The sequence below is a fragment of the Chrysochloris asiatica genome, unplaced genomic scaffold, assembly GCF_000296735.1.
Source record: "Chrysochloris asiatica unplaced genomic scaffold, ChrAsi1.0 scaffold00007, whole genome shotgun sequence".
In the NCBI taxonomy this organism is placed as follows: Eukaryota; Metazoa; Chordata; class Mammalia; order Afrosoricida; family Chrysochloridae; genus Chrysochloris; species Chrysochloris asiatica.
The window spans coordinates 29,513,700-29,527,635 of record NW_006408525.1 but is presented as its reverse complement, the minus strand read 5'-3'; the positions used below and the strand labels follow the sequence as shown (position 1 = coordinate 29,527,635).

General features: G+C 41.9%; 1 pseudogene; it reads left to right on the top strand.

Annotated features, from left to right (window-relative positions):
* Positions 1-8,284, top strand: part of LOC102819429 — a 15,506-nt pseudogene extending 7,222 nt beyond the window's left edge.
* The last annotated feature ends 5,652 nt before the right edge of the window (positions 8,285-13,936 follow it).

Genomic DNA, 13,936 nt, shown 5'->3' with positions numbered 1-13,936 from the left:
CTTTCACATGCATATGAGGTTATTGAAAATACCATGGCTTGGGTCAGGCACACCTTAGTCCTCAAACTGACATCTTTGCCCTTTAACACTTTAAAGAGGTCTTGTGTAGCAGATTTGTCTAATGCAATACGTCGTTTGATTTTTCTTTCTTTTTTAACTTTTTGTTGTGAATTGAGTGAAGATTTACAGACAAGATCACCAGTTTTACATTCAATAAATCATAGACTTTGTTTCATCTCAATGATTGCAATCCCCTCCATGCAACAACAGTTGTCCCACTTCCCCCCTGTAGTTACCCATGTACAAATATCCTTTTTCAATCTCTTATATAAGGAGCTCTGATAGCATAGTGGTTACAAATTGGGCTGTGAATCTCAAGGTCAGCAGTTCGAAACTACCAGTTGTTCCGCGGGAGAAAGATGAGACTTTCTGCTCCCGTAAAGATTTACAGCCTTGGAGACCCTGTACAGGATCACTATGAGTCGGAATCGACTCCACGGCACATAACAACAACAACAACAATCTCTTCTATATTGTGGGATACATATGTATTCAACTCTTCCTCCCATATCCATCTAGCCCATGTCTCTATCCATGTAGTTACACACAGAACGTTGTTGTTCCAAGGTTATGTATATATCACTATTTACCTCTATCCCCTTAGCTCTGGCATACCTCCCTGTGTCTTCACTTGTCTTCATCATACTTCTGCAAACCTCCCTCTTCTTGCTTATTGCACTCCCTTTTTACATACTGCCCTCCCTGTTACCCAGGTTAACATGCGTCTACTTACGAATCGGGCTGCGAACCTTAAGGTCAGCGGTTCGAAACTACCAGCCGCTCCGCGGGAGAAAGATGAGGCTTTCTACTCTCGTAAAGATTTACACCCTCGGAAACCCTGTACAGGGTCGCTATGGGTCGGACCCGACTCGATGGCACTTAACAACAACAACAACAACAACTCTCTAGCCAGTGAATTACTCTCCCTTCCCTCCCATCCCTGGTAGCGATCAAATAATGTTCCTTTTAGTATGAAAACTTTTTCTTGAATTCTTAATGATAACAGTCTCATATAATATTTGTTCTTTTGTGACTTACTTATTTCACTCAGCATAATGTCCTCCAGATTCATCCTTGTTGTAAGGTGTTTCATAAATTCATCATTATTCTTCAACATTGCATAGTATTCCATTTTGTGTATGTATCAAAGTTTGCTTATCTACTCTTCCATTGATGGGCATTTAGGCTGTCTCTCTCTTTTTGCTATTGTGAATAGTGCTGCGATGAACATCGGTCGACGTTTGATTTCTAGACTGCTGCTTCCATGAGTGTTGAAAGTCTAGCCAAACAAAATGAAGTCTTTGACAAGTTCAGTCTTTTCTCCATTTATTATGATGTTATTTATTGGTCCAGTGGTGAAGAGTTTTGTTTTCTGTACCTTGAAGTATAACCTATCCTGAAGGCTGAGGTCTTTTGATTTTCATTAGTAAGTATTTTGAGTCCTTTTAGCTTTCAGCAAGCAAGGTTGTATCATCTTCATATTACAGGTTGTTAATGAGTCTTCCTCCAATCCTGATGCCCATGGTTTTCTTCATATAATCCAGTTTCTCAAATTATTTGCTCAGCATATAGATTGAATTATTGTTGTTGAGTGCTGTTGAGTCGGTTCTGACTCATAGTGACCCTGTATAGAGTTTCTGAGGAGTAGCTGGTGAGTTTGAACTGCCAACCCTGTGGTTCAAACCAACCTAGAGATCCAGTACTTATCCTACAGTGCCACACAGACTCCCATAGATTAAATAAGTATGGTGAAAGAATACAACCCTGGCACACATCTTCCCTGGAATTAAACCATTCAGTGTCTCCTTGTTTTATTCTCTTGATCTATGTACAGGTTTCTTGTAAGCACAATTAAGTGTTCCAGAATGCTCATTCTCTACAATGTTGTCCATAGCTTGTCATGATCCACACAATCCAAAACCTTTGTGTAGTCAATAAAGTGCAAGTAAACATCTTTCTGGTATTCTCTGCTTTCAGCCAACAACTATCTGATGTCAGCAATGATCTCCTTCATTTTGTATCTTCCTCTGAATCTGGCTTGAATTTCTGGCAGCTCCCTGTCAATATATTGCTGTAGCTGTTTATGAATTATCTTCAGCAAAAATTTACTTGCATGCAATATTCATGATATTGTCCGATGTTTTCCACATTCTGTTGGGTCACCTCTCTTTGGAATGGTCAAAAATATGGATTTCTTTCAATCAGTTGGTCAGGCATAGATGAGTGAGAGCCTCCAGTGCTGCCTCAGTTTGTTGAAAGATTTCAATTTATAGTCCATCAGTTCTCGGAGCCTTGTTCTTTGCCAATGCCTTCAGTGCAGCTGGGAGGGACTTCTTCGTTCAGTATCATTGGCTCTCAATCGTATGCTACCTCTTGAAATGGTTGAACAGCTATCATTTCTTTTTGGTACAATGACTGTGTATTCTTTCCATTTTCTTTTGATGCTTTCTGCATTACTCGATATTTTGCCCAGAGAATCCTTCAATATTGCAAGTTGTGGCTTGGATTTTTTCTTCAGTTCTTTCAGCTGGAGAAATGCTGAGCATGTTTTCCCATTTTAGTTTTCTAAAACCAAGTCTTTGCATATTTCACTATAATACTTGACTATGTCTTCTTGAGCTGCCCTTTGAAATTTTCTGCTCAGCTCTTTTACTTCATTTCTTCCATTAGCTTTAGTATCTTTACTTTGGAGAGCAATTTTCAAAGTCTCTTCTGACATCCATTTTGGTCTTTTCCTTCTGTCTTGTCTTCTTAATGACCTTTTGCTTTGTTCCTGTATGATGTTATTGATGTCATTCACAACGTCTCTGGTCTTTGGTCTCTGGTCTTAGGTGTTTAATGCATCACATTTTTCTTTGAGATGATTTCTAAATTCAGGTAGGATATGTTCAAGGTCATATTTTGTCTTTCATGGACTTGTTTTAATTTTTTTCAGATTCAGCCCGAACTGGCATATGAGCAATTGATGGTCTGTTCCACAATCTGCTCCTGACCTTATTTTGAGATGATAAGCTTTTCCACAAATGTAGTCGATTTGATTTCTGTGTATTCCGGCTGGTGTGGTCCATGTGCATAGTCATCTTTTGTGGGTTTTTTTTTTTTTAATTAAATGTTTTTATTTTGGATTGAGTGAAAGTTTACAGGGCACATCATCAGCTTCACATTCAACCATTCATATAGCTTGTTTCATTACATTGATTATTATCCCCTCCATATATCATCAGTTAACAGTGTTTCTCTCTATCCTCTTTAGCTTTTTTTTTGGGGGGGGGGATCTTTTGTGTTTTTTAAAAAAGGTATTTACAATGAATAAATCATTGGTCTGCAAAAATTCAATCATGTGATGATCTCCAGCATAATTTCTATCACCAAAGCCAGATTTTTCAACTACCGATCCTTCTTCTTTGTTTCCAACCTTTGCATTCCAATCGTTAATAATTATCAATACATCTTGATTGAATGTTTTATCAAGTTCAGACTAAAGAATTTGGTAATATTTTTCAGTTTCATCACAACTGGTTTTAGTGTTGGTACATAAATTTGAACAATACTGGTGCTTCCTTGTAGGCATATGGAATGGATATTATCCTATCATAGACAGCATTATACTTCAAGATAGATAACATATTTTTTGACTTTTTATTGTGACTTGAGTGAAGGTTTACAGAGCAGATCGTCAGTTTTACATGCAGAAAATCAGATACTTCATTACAATGATTGCAATCCCCTCCATGTACCATCAGTTAACAGTGTTTACCTCGATTCACTCTAACTATTGCATTCCTCCCTGTGTCTCCTGCTACCTTCATCTTTCCTCTGTTAATGTCCCTCTTTTAATATTTGCCTGCACTGTCACCTTTGTTAACATGTGTTTATCCTCTAGCCCATGAATAATTTTCTCCACCCTGACCTTAGTTACTATCATAGATTGTTTCTTTTATTAAGAAAATATTTTCTTAATTTTTTACAACATTGAGCACAACAATATTTGTCCTTTTGTGTTTGGTTAATTTCATTCAGCATGATGTCTTCTAGGTTCATTTAAGTTGTGAGGTATTTTGCAGTCATTGTTAGTCTTCAACATTGTATTTGGCCAAGTTTCTTTAGCCAGTCTGTTGATGAAAATTTTGGCTATCTTCATATTTTTGATGTATCTTTTATAGAACACATATTGAAGGACCCTGTATTCATATCCATTCTTGCCTGGTACATTTAATCCCTTTACAGTTAGTGTAGTTATCAATAGGTATGAATTAATTGCTGTCATTTTTCTATGTGTTTGTTTTGTAGTGCTATTGGCGTCTTTGTTCCGCATAATTTAATGTCCTGAGTTAGTTTTTTTTTTTCATTCAAATGTCTTTATTTGTTATCTTACAACCTTTTTTTGTTCCAGAATTCCATCCAGGATGTTGCATTCAGGTGGCTCTAATTCCTAATGACTTCATATATTGTTGTTAAGTGCCGTCCTTGCATCAGTTCTGACTCATAGCAACCCTGTGTAGGGTTTCCAAGGAGTGGTTGGTGAGCTTGAACCACCAACCTTGCAGTTCAAACTGATCTTGCAGTCCAGCGCTTTAACCCTCAGCACCACACAACAAAATGTGGCCCTGTCCTGAGCCAGCGTCATGATCATCAGTATATGTGAGTTTCTCGTGGTTGCTGTGCAAGTTCATCTCACCTAAGGTTTCCCTTGTTTTCAATGGCTCTCCATTTTACCAAACATGATGTCTTTTCCTATTGATTGATTTTTTCCTGGTGACCTCTTCAAAGTAAGTGAACTGAAGCCTCACCGTTCTGGTTTTATTTCTTTTAAGTTTGATTTGTTTGTTCTCCAGGCAGTTCGTGGTGTATTCAGACACAACAGTTTGAAGGACTCAGTTCTGCTTTAACATAACCCAGCTTTCACACACGTTTGCACCTACTGGAAAGGTCAAGTCTTAGGTCAAATGTATCTTAGTCATCAAACTGATGTTTTTGCTTCTGAAGACTTTGAAGAGGTCTTTTTTTTTTAAGTTTTTTTTGTGTGGATTGAATGAAAGTTTACAAGGAAGACCATCAGTTTTACATTCAACAAATCACATACCTTGTTTCATTACAATGATTCATGTACCATCAGTTACCAGTGTTTCTCTCTATTCATGTTAGCTTTTTTTTTTTTTTTTTTTAAACATCCAGGCATATATAATAATTTACACCACCAAAGGGCACATTCTGCAAGTCTGCCTCCTGGCCACCAGCTTTCAGTCCCCCTCTTCCCATGAATCAAGGAACTCTGATAGCGTAGTGGTTACGAATCGGGCTGTGAAGCGCAAGGTCAGCAGTTCGAAACTACCAGCTGCTCCGCGGGAGAAAGATGAGGCTTTCTGCTCCTGTAAAGATTTATAGCCTCGGAAACCCTGTACAGGGTCGCTATGGGTCGGAACCAACTCGACAGCACTTAACAACAACAACAACTTCCCATGAATCTAGAGTCCTCAACTGCTCCCTCTCTCCATGTCCCCATCTCTGCCTCCATCTCTGGTGTCTCTCATTCTGCTTGTGCTCTTCTCTCTTGATGATCCTAGGGTCCTTGGTTTCTGGACTGTAAGGTTAACCACTCCCCTGTTTTTGTTACAAAACTTGAAGAGGTCTTTTGCAGCAGATTGGCCCAGTACAATTTTATCATTGGATTTAGTTTCATTTTTTTTTTAATTGTAAACATATAGGTGACAAACATTTGCCATTTCTGCACTTATAATTCAGTGATAGTAATTATGTTCATCATGTTGTTTACTGAGTTGGTTTTTTTGGGGGATTTTTTTCATTTTCACTAGTTGTGCTAATGTTTACGAAACCTTTCTGATTTCTCTCTTTTTAAAATTTTGATGTGCAGGTGTATTAATTTCAGGGTGATTTATTAAATTTATTCCCTATTTAAAACAAGCTATCTTATTTTGAAATCTATAGACTTATTTGTCATTTGGAAGTTATAGTCCCTTGTTTTTCTTTGTAGTTGACTTTATAATAAATTGATATCTCTGGTTCCCTATTTTCAGTCTTATAGGTTTTTTGTTTTTCTTTAAATACTTCTATATCAGGGTTGTATAGATATGCTGAGCAAATAATACGAGAAGCTGGGTTCTATGAAGAAAAACGTGGCATCAGGATTGGAGGAAGACTCATTAACAACCTGCGATATGCAGATGATACAACCTTGATTGCTGAAAGTGAAGAGGACTTGAAACATTTACATATGAAGATTAAAGAGCACAGCCTTCGATATGGATTACATCTCAATGTCAAGAAAACAAAAATCCTCACCACTGGACCAATAAACAACATTCTTATCAATGGAGAAAAGATTGAAGTTGTCAAGGACTTCATTCTTCTTGGATCAACTATCAACACTCGCGGAAGCAGCAGTCAAGAGATCAGATGACGTATTGCACTGGGAAAATCTGCTGCACAGGAACTTTTTAAAGTATTGAAGAGCAGAGATGTCAGCTTGAGGACTAAGGTGTGCCTGACCCAGGCCATTGTGTTTTCAATAGCCTCAGATGGATGTGAAAGCTGGACAGTGAATAAGGAAGATCATAGAAGAATTGATGCCTTTGAGTTGTGGTGTTGGAGGAGAATACTGAAAGTGCCATGGACTGCCAAAAGAACCAATAGATCTGTTTTGGAAGAAGTGCAGCCAGAGTGCTCCTTGGAGGCCAGGATGGCTAAGCTTCGTCTCTCCTACTTTGGACATATTGTCCGGAGGAAACAATCGCTGGAAAAGGATGTCATGCTGGGTAGGGTGGAGGGTCAGAGAAAAAAAGGAAGACCCCCAACGAGATGGATCAGCCAGGTGGCATCATTGATGGACTCAAGTGTGGCAGCGGTAGTGAGGTTGGCCCAGGATCGGACATTGTTTCGTTCTGCTGTGCATGGGCGACTCGATGGCACCTGACAACAACAACAATATCTATCGGGATTGAATTCTGTGTAGTGTTGTCATGTATGGTAATCTCAGATTGCTGTCTGCTGTTGTTTCTCAGTCCAAAGAACACCCTGTAGCATTTTTTTGTAAAGTTGGTCTGGTGGTGGTGGTGTGGTGTGGAGTCGGTTCCGACTCATAGAGACACTGCATAGGGTTTCTGAGGCTGTAAATCTTTATGGGGGCAGAAAGCCTCATCTTTCTCCTGCAGAATGACTGGTAGTTTCGAATTGGTGACCTTGAGGTTAGCAGCCCGACTCATAACCACTATGTGTCTGGTCATTACAAATTCCTTTATTTTCTGTTTATCAGTAAATGTTCTAATTTCACCATCATATTTGAGGGATAGCTTTGCTGGGTATGTCATTCTTGGTTTTCAGTTTTTTTTCTTTCAGCATTTTGTGTATGTCATTCCAAAGCCTTCTTCTTTTTATTTTTAACCATAGAGTTAATTTTATTGTTTTCAAATCATATATGCAGACTTTCTACTTTAATCTTTCTCTCAAAAAAACAACAAACAAGAAAACAAAATTCAGTAAAACACTTAATTTCTACAAACAAGAAACAAGATACATCCAAGCTTATATGAACGTATTGGAATATTTAAAGTGTATTATGAACATTAAAGTTTAAGTGGCTATAAAGTTATTGCTATGCTAAAATGTTTATCTTTATCAGTATAAAGTAAAAACTTTATGCATCTCTAAAGAATTCCTCCAGAAACCTTAAGAATGTCATCATTTTTTTGTGTACCTTTGGATTGTTCATGGGAATAAGTGAATGGCAATTCCAATGTAAAAATGCTTTTTTAAAAAAAAGTTTTATTGTGAATTGAGTGATAGTTTACAAGGAAGATCATTAGTTTTACACTCATCATTTCATTGCAATGATTACAATCTCCTCTGTGCATCATCATTCAATAGTATTTGCTCCTATTCCCTCTATTTTTTGGGAGGTGGGGAGGGAGATGTACACAAAAACACTCAGGAATATATAATCATTTAAACAACCAAAGGACACATACTGCAAGTCTGCCCCCTGGCCTCCAGCACCTGGCTGCCAGCATACAGCCTTTCTCTTTCCCTGAATCTAGAGCCCTCGGGTGCTCTCTCTCTCCATGCTCTCATCTCTGTTTCCATCTCTGGTGTCGCTGCCTCTCTGGATAGGGTCCCATATTCCCCTAGTGCTCTTCTCCTTTGATGGCCCCAGGGTCCGCTGTTCCTCAACTACATCAACCCCCTCCCCAATGCCTTCTTGCCTGCATGATTTCTGCTGGGAAATCAGAGCTTTGTCGTATTGGTTCTCCTTTGTAGGTAACTTTTTGTTTTTCCTGAACTGTTCTCAGGATTCTTTCCTTGTCTTTGGTTTTGGAAAGTTTGACTATGGTATGTCTTGGTGATTTTCTTTGGGGATCCATCCTTGTTTGGGGTTTGTTCAGCTTTCTTGTGTGCTTATCTTCTTGTTTTTCACGATGCTAGGGAAGTTTTCTTCCAGCAACTCTTCTGACAATTTTCTCTGTGCTTTTCATTCTTTCTTCCTGTTCTAAAATTTTAATCACCCATAAGTTGCTCCTCTTCATGTATCCCACATGACTCTTAGGCTTTCTTCATATTTTTTTCATCCTTTTTTTTTTCCTGCTTGTCCTTCTAGCGTACTAGTATTGAGAGATTTTTCTTCAGGTTCATTAATTTGGGCTTCCATTGCTTCAAATCTACTCCTTTGCCCTTTCAATGTTTTGTCCATTTCTGAAATCTTAGAATTAATGTTCTGGGTTTTGAATGGAAGGTTTTATATTATTCCAACATTTGTATTTATTTTGTCTGTTTGTTCTTGTAGTGTTTTCCTGAATTCTTCTACAGTTTTTCTGTGTTGTCCTTGCTTTCCTTGATGTTTCAGTTAGTCATTTGAAGGTACCTAAATATCATTCTTTTGAATTTTTTTTTCAATTACTTCCATTACCTTTTCTTTTTCAGAAATGTTTTCTGACTCTGCATCTTGGTCATTTGTTTGAGACATTCTCTTTAGTCTCCTCAGGTGAGCTAAAATTATCTGTTGTCTCCAGGGCATTGTGGGGTTGATGTATTTGTTTTTAACTGATGATTGTATGCTGATTTGTTCTTAGACTCTCACCAACTCTCTCCTGTGGATGTAGTTAAAGAATGGAAGCCTGTACCATGTACGTCATTTTCATTCATTTGTTCACCTCAGTTTAGGGTGAGTGGTGATGGCTACTGTCTATCGTTGATCAGGTGGCATGGAATCTGATATTGGCTCTTGCTCAGTGGGTGGGGTTGCAGAGAGTATGGACTGGGCTGCATGGGCACAGTTGTTGTCACCTGTCTGGAGGGAAAGAGAAAACCGTTCTCTCTCACACACACAAGAAAACAAAACAGAATAACAAACAAAGAACCAACAATGAAAAGAGAAAATAATAAAGCAAAAAAAAAAAACAAAACAAATAAAGATAGGCAGCTACCAGAAAAAAAAGTATAAAGACAAAAGAGGGGAGGTGAGGTGGCTCGATCCAGTAAGCACTGGACTGGGAACCACAGGTCTGAAGTTTGAACCTGCCAGCTGTTCTGTGGGATAAAGATGAGGCTTTCTGTGCCTTCAAATATTAAAAAAGCCTTAGAAACCCTATGCAAGGTCACTATAAGTTGGAACCAACTTGATGACGCTTAACAACAATAACAACAAAGACAAAAGAGAAACAGGGAAATGGAGTGTTAGAAGAGAAAAATAAGAGAGAAAATAAAAGGAAGAACATTTAAAATACATTTAAGAATAGATAGAGAAAAGAGGGACAGGAAAATCGAGATATAGAAGATAAAAAATAAACAGGAAGTAAAAGGAAGAAATACAGTAAAATAAATAGCAAATCCAGGGAGAGGGAACAAAGAGAGTAAAGAAAGATCAAAAGGGAAAAAAAGAAGACGGAAAATGAGCAACAAAAAAAGAAGGAAAAACAAAAGTGGAGATATTGTTGTTGTTGTTAGGTGCCATTGAGTTGAAACCAACTCATAGCAACCCTGTGTACAACAGAATGAAACGCTGCCAGTCTTGCACCAACCTCACAATTATTGGTACATTTGAGCCCATTGCTGCTGCTACTGCGCCAGTCCATCTCGTTAGGGGTCTTCCTCTTTTTCTCTGATCCTCTACTTACCAAACATGATGTCCTTCTCCAGGGACTGGTCCCTCCTGACAATAAGTCTGAAGTATGAGAGACAAAGCTTGGCCATCCTGGCTTCCAAGGAGCACTCTGGCTGTACTTCTTCCAATATTGATCTGTTTGTTCTTTTGGCAGTCCATGGTACTTACAGTATTCTCCTCCAACACCCTAACTCAAAAGCATCAATTCTTCTGTGGTCTTCCTTATTCACTGTGCAACTTTCACATGCATATGAGGTTATTGAAAATACCATGGTTTGGGTCAGGCACCCCTTAGTCCTCAAACTGACATCTTTGCTCTTGAGCACTTTAAAAAGGTCATGTACAGCAGACTTGCCTAATGCAATATGTCATTTGATTTCTCGACTGCTACTTCCATGAGTGTTGATAGTTGATCCGAGCAAAATGAAGTATCTGACAACTTCAATCTTTTTCCATTTGTTGTGATGTTATTTATTGGTCCAGTGGTGAGGATTTTTGTTTCCTTTATATGGAGAAAGAAAAAACAGAGAGGACAAAATTTAAGGGAATGTAAAGAGAACTAGAAGGAGGTGAAAGAATAAAACAAAAACAATGAAACAAAAAACCAAACCAGAAAACAAATAAACAACAACAACAAAAAAACAGTGTGGCTGTTGGATCTGGACAGGATAAAATGCTGGGGAGTTCTTAAAAGTCAAGGAGCTCACGAGGTGGTTGTGGAAGGGATGTGATTGCTAGTAGGATCCTGGCCATAGATGGAATTCGTTGGTGTTAGCAGGGTTCTCACTCCAGAAGTATAGTTCATGGAGGTGCTTGATGGAGCTGGTTTTCGTGTCTGTTAGGACCACAGGACAGCTCAGGGCAGAGTGACTGGTTAAATGCTGATCTGGTGTCTCTGTAGGTACTGTAGGTCTGGATGCAAGCCTTCCTGAATCCAAACACCAATGCAGTGCACCAAAGTGTCGAATCAGGCCCCTGCCTCACACTGGCATGGCTCCCAAACACGTGACTTTGAGCTCCTGGAGAGTTACGTCAGTGTTGGGGATGGATGAGGGTGGGAACTGGCCACCCTCTGATCACCAGGGAAGCATGGGAAAAAAGAAGGAAGGGCACCTTTCCCGTTGCCTGTGTGAATCTGCTCTGCCAGGTCTCCTTCTGTTGCCAAAGCTGCTACTAGATGGTGGCATCAGTCGCCTTCTCTACCACAGTCCCGGCTCAGCTTCTCCTCTTGTATGGAGTGAGGTAGGCATGGAGGTCCCGTGCTCACGTGCTTATCTAGTTGTTCCAGCACTTCTTGTTGAAGACATTTTTCTTTTCGCACTGATTAGCTTTTTTTTTTAAAGAGGGTATTAATTTTACTTATTTTTTAATGTTTTATTGTGAATTTTGTGATAGTTTACATGGGAGAACATTAGTTTTACATTCATCCTATCTATATTGTTTCATTGTCATGGTTACAATCTCCTCAGTGCATCATCAACCAACCAAAGGGTATACCCTACAAGCCTGCCCCCGAGTCATCAGCACACAGCCCCTCTCCTTCTCTGGGTCTCAAGTCCCCAGCTGCTGCATATCTCCACGTCATCATCTCTGCCTCCATCTTAGGCATCACTGCTTCTCTGGGTAGGGTCCTGCACTCTGCTCTTCTCCCTTGATGGTCCCAGGGACCTCCATTCCTAGACTGAAAAGTTAATCACTCCCCTCCTTGCTACAAAATGTCTACCTTTACATTTCCAACCCTCACGATCACTCACTGATTAGTTTTTATACCTTTGTCAGATTATTTGACCCAATATTGGGATGGCACTATGTCTTTCAAGATTAAACAAACAGTCAAGGTAAATACATATTTTGTATAGCCTTTTGCTATTCAAAGTGTGATTCAAAGACCAGCAGCATCCCTCACCTGGGAGACTGTTAGAAACGCAGAACCTGGCACCACTCCTAATCCACTGCCACCCCATTTATTCTGACTCATAGTGACCCTTGATAGGGTTTCCAAGGTTGTAATTTTTATGGGAACAGACAGCCTCATCTTTTTGGTGCGTTTGAAAACAGCCAAACACTTATCCCACAGTGCCACCAAATCTCCAAACCTACTGAATTAAAATCTGCATTAAAAAAAAAAAATCCCTATGTGATTCATAGGCACATTCAAGTGTGAAGAGTCCTGGTGTAGATAGTTTTTGAGGGAGGCGGGGAAATGTCATTATGACATACTGCAACTCTCATAGCCTACTTCTGCTGGGCTGCTGGGTTGCTGGGGCCTGCTGACCCTTTTCCTCTCTTGGACAAGCTAACTCACCGGGGTTGGTTCTACTTACTGTCTCTACTCAACCTCCAACCTCGGGGTCCACGCTTCTCAGTAAGTGCTTCTTAGCTGCTGGGGGAGAGGAGAGACCACTCACTTGCCCACTCCTCACCTTCTAATACCCACAACCACTTGCTCATTCACCCCGCAGCTTCAATCTTGGTACCCAGCCCTCTCCTCCATACACATCCTCCCACTCCCAGCCTCAATTTAACAGAGCGGAGATTATAATGGTTTCAATCTCAGGGGCTAATGTGATGCGAAGTGATTTGAGGAGTGCCCCGGGGCATGGAACCAGCACGATAAAAGTCAATGATCGTTAAGGTCATTTCAGAGCCCATCTCTCAAGAGAGGCTCAGGGACAAAAGCTGCCTTCTTGCAGTCTGGTCACCCCTACGCCCGAGCAGAATTGGGCCATGTTTTCTCTCCTTTACGACTTCTCTGCGCTCCCGGGCTGCGTTCGCCAAGAAATCTTTCCCTGCACATTGCATTGTCACAACGAGGTGCTCTGGTGTTTGACTGGTCCCTCGGTCCCAGCCTGGGAATTCCTCCAACCAGGCTTTCTGTCTTGGTCACCTTTGAAGCCCCGGCTCCTGGCACAGCGCCTGGTACTTGGAGGGTGCTCAATAAATGTCGGCAAAATCGAATTATGCGTTGAGCAAGTGTCTGTCCGCCAACATGCGGGGGGTGGGGTACGTGCGGGCAGTGGGGACAGAAGGGAAGGCTGGTTGTGTGCCCGAGGGGGGTGCGCAGGCCAGGGGGGCTCCTGGGGCTGGAGCAGGAGGAGCGTGAGGACCGTACGGGGTACAGGAGGAGGGTGGAGCCGGGACCTGCGGGGGGCCTCTCTCCTCGCGCTCCCTCCTCGCCCCTCCTCTCTTCCTCTCTCTAGGGCTCCGCCACCCCCGCCCCTCGCGGCCGCGCCAGGGAGGGGCCGGGGAGGAGGAGCCAGAGGCGGCCAAGGCTCCGGCCCCCGCGCGCTCCCTGTCGCCGAGCGGAGATCCCGGCGAGACGAGGTAAGAGCCCGGCCCCCCCCCCCCCGCCCCCCGCTCCCCGCTCCCCAACCCCGCTGCGCAGGCCAAAGCCCGCCTCTCTCGTGCCCCCGCGCCGCCTCCCGGACCCCCGCGCCCCCGCCGAGAGGACGCTCAGCCGGGCCCTGGGACTCTGGCCTCCATCCCCGCCCCCTCCCCTTGCCCGCCGCGGAGTCTCCTCCAGGCCGCCCCCGAGCGGCGCTTAGGTTCGCCTCTCCATCGCCCAGCCCCTCTCCTTGTTCGTCCCACAGGTCCCTGCGGAGAGGAACGGGAGTCGGTGCTTGGCCGCCTGGGGGGCGTGGGGGCCGCTAGAAGAAGCCGGAGGGTGAGCCTTGTGTGGCGTTGGCGGGCTGGAGGGCCAGGGTACCAGTCTTGCGCATCTTGGTGTCACCGGTGCTCGGTGCAGAGAGACTGGCTCCATATTTG